Source organism: Morone saxatilis, unplaced genomic scaffold, assembly GCF_004916995.1.
Source record: "Morone saxatilis isolate NCDOM2014 unplaced genomic scaffold, NCSU_SB_2.0 Contig19, whole genome shotgun sequence".
Taxonomy (NCBI): domain Eukaryota; kingdom Metazoa; phylum Chordata; class Actinopteri; family Moronidae; genus Morone; species Morone saxatilis.
The window spans coordinates 6,633,694-6,637,180 of NW_023339751.1; positions in this window are offsets into that span (position 1 = coordinate 6,633,694).

Sequence of the window (3,487 nt, forward strand, 5' to 3'; positions counted from 1 at the left end):
GCGAGAGGAGAGGCTGGTCACACTCCAGCAGTCACAGTCTCTTTGTGACAGGGGGCAGAGAGAGCCAGCTGTCACCCCCTGACAGGAACACACACACTCCTCCATGTGTACTGATAACACAGGCTCAGTGAACACACAAAAACAGAAGCATAACAAAAAAGCCACTTATGAAACAACTACTTTAATCAAAGCATCCAGCACTCACTAAGGGAGGGAATGAATCGACCAAATAACACAAAAAAAAAAACACAGCGTGAAAGAGGGACCTGATGAGAAGAACCAGGGGGTATGAGTGTACTTCATTCTTCCCGTTGGATATTTACTGCGTGCCATTGGAAACAATTAGAAGTGATTAAAACGGAGGTGAACTGACAAGGGGAGTGTGGATCCCCCCCAACACTCTTAGCTACCCCCCACCTTGCCTGTTTGATGGGGGTGTTAGTGCGTGGCATGCTCAGGGGGCGAATCGATTCACTTCACACTCTCAGCACCATTAATTAATGATCTGTTCCCTGTATTGTACAGTGACTGGCTGTCACGCTATACTTTCTTTCCTAACTTCACTCCATCCTTACTCTCCTGAGGCCTCTCGTTCGTCCCCTTTTCATTTCACAAAGACATAACACAACAACACAGGATGCACTTAAACATAAACGCTGACACAAACAATAAATGTACCAATAAGGATTATAATATTGAAACAGAATATATGTTTGCATGGAACATAAATTCTTGGAGCGTCATTCATAGGCCTTTGTTTTTATTTATTCATTCCCTTTACAACCAAGCAGATGTCTGGAGGGCAGACCACAATCCTGTTTATGAGAAAAGAGAGAGGGAGAAGGGAAAAGTAGGAAGTCAAACCTGATATACAACCCATGGCTCACTGCTGCCCCCTACTGTATAAACAATAGTTCTCTACACACAAGGCACTACACAGGTTCCTTCTCAAAGAATCTTTAATACTGCCATTAGGACAAAAAGTATTTTGTAAATATTTTCTTATAGCCTTAGGGCTCAAGTTTGATTGCTCTGCAAGCGAATGTGACAAAACTTTTTGTGTGTGTCGGCATAAAATACACAGTATATGCATAGTTAAAATAGTCTTTGGACTTGCACGCAAGTCACAGTCTGATGTTTGTTCTGTTAGTTTGACATTTTCATTCGGGGTTTTTAAAATGTCAATAAACCCCTGAAAATTTAAAAACTGTCACTCAAGACGTTTAATTATGTGAAACACATGTATTACATTACATTAATGCCCACTCACACGGACCTGTCTGTGCAGGCGGGGAGTTGGAGCGATTGGAGTGACTACAGGAGTCTCCTGGGAGCCGAGAGAGACAGTAAACTAAGCCATGAGAAAAATCAGATCACCTTGAATTTGCATAAACAGTCTTCAAATGGCTGCGCAGAGGGTATAAGTGTTAGCCATCCAAGCCTGAATAACTCCCATCCGCGGATTAGTATTGGGTTCACCCAGGTCATTTAACACTTAAGACAGTCTCCAGGGAGCCTATTCATGTTGTACAAATTGTTTTGCCTTTACGGCAGCTCTGCGCGGCACAGGGGTGTTAGTGGAGTTCTGAGGAGTAATTTGCCGCCTGTAGTGAGGTACACTCTGCACCCTGTTCCTTCCATTCAGAAAGCTGGGCCATATCAAAAATACTAAATGGCAACATCCGCGCCAATTACATGGAAATAGTCCCTGTCTGGGTTAAGGTTCCGAGGATGGGCTAAAGACCAGAGGAATAATGAGCGAATACTCTTCGCTTCCTTCTGTTTTTTAAGCAGAACAGACAGCACTTGGATGAAATATGGAACACAGAAGTTTGTGAATAAGCAGGGAAATACAAAAGGTTTCTAAAGGTGGACCTATATTGTCGAATTATGAAGGGAATCAGAAGGTTTATCAAGAAACTCAGAGTGTGTATGTATGTAGAGAAAATCGCTTTTGTTGGCTAGGAGTCAGCTGTGCCTGGGTTTGTGACACTGAAGAAGAGAGCAGGGACATACATCCCTACAGCATCCTGCCAAGTGGGATTCACTGAGTGTAAACATCCTTCCAGTTCTACATGATACACTCACACATGAAGGGCATCTGAGAGGGCAAAGACAATCTGGACGGTCAGATATATGTTATCCTGCTTTTCAGTGACTCCCATAAGGCTTCCTAAGTATATTTTGGTCTCACTTGCATCAGGTGAGCCAGCACTACTTCTGGTCCAATGCAGCGATTATTATCCCTGCAGAAAAGCAATTGGAACAAAATGCATCCCCAACTGAATACAGTATGACTGAAAAAGATTTGTTGATAACTAATTATGCATTTCCCATGCAATTTATAACACAGCAATGTCTCCAGTAACACTTAACTTCTAGAGCTTGATTAATGGCACTATGCTGGAAGCTTGGAAGCCTAGAAATAGGAGGTGTGGAGAAGGAGCTCACAACGCCAGCATCAGCAGTCTGGACCCGCTCCTTCTGTCACCGCTCTCGCCCGCTTGCCATAAAAGTAAAATGCAGCAGGTTTGGAAAACAGCCTTGTCCTGTTTGTCAGAGGGCTTGTCGTAAATATTATGTTCGTCAAGTCCCAGAGGAGAGAGCTTTGGTGATAGCACTCATCACCAACACGGCACTTCATCTGCTGGTGCCAGCCACACTTAGTGCGAAGGATTGTTTCATGTAGCGCAAATTTGTTGCACTGCAAGGTGATAATCCATTAAATTACAGTCTACTTACTTAAAGATAATCATCTACTACAGTCCTGTGGCACAAACGGTCATGCTGTATCAGCAGAGCTTTGATAGGGTTGTTGATCAATAGTAATTATGAATAATTATTTTGGGTTCTGGGATTTCAAGCTTTTATAAGTCACTTTGTAATTTTGTTTTTGGTATACAAGTTCCAACCGATTCACCTGCTCAGCGATGGAGGACGTGCTACAGCACAAGTAAGCCATCAACATCACATGGCATTTTGTTTAGCTAAATGACAAAGCAGTACTATTAAAGTAAATTGCGTTTGTGATACATTACTTCTATTTCTGTTAGATCTCTAATTAAGTAGCTTACTCATCTTTATTGTGAATATATGGCTTTGTTATTTGTTTCAATTACAGGCCTCTGTTAGCCATGGCAGAGATTTATCAGCATTATTGCAGTTTGTTGAATAGCGGTTGATTACTTGATGACGATTTTTTCATAAATAATACTTTTTTTTAATTTTATACTGTTGCAGTTCAGGTACATGCCTGAGCACACAAAGTTTGTTATTAAAACCCACTGCTGTGCTGCTTGCTCATCGTTGTTCCCTCTCCATCAGTATATATCAGATGTAGAGTAACAATAGAACCTATGAGAGTTGGAGAAGAGAGTGAAAAGAGGACAACTCAGACTATTCTTACGGACAATTTACTACCTTAACGGGCGCTCCACTGACTTTAGCTCAGATTGAATCAGCATTAACATGGTGATGCCACAATCAT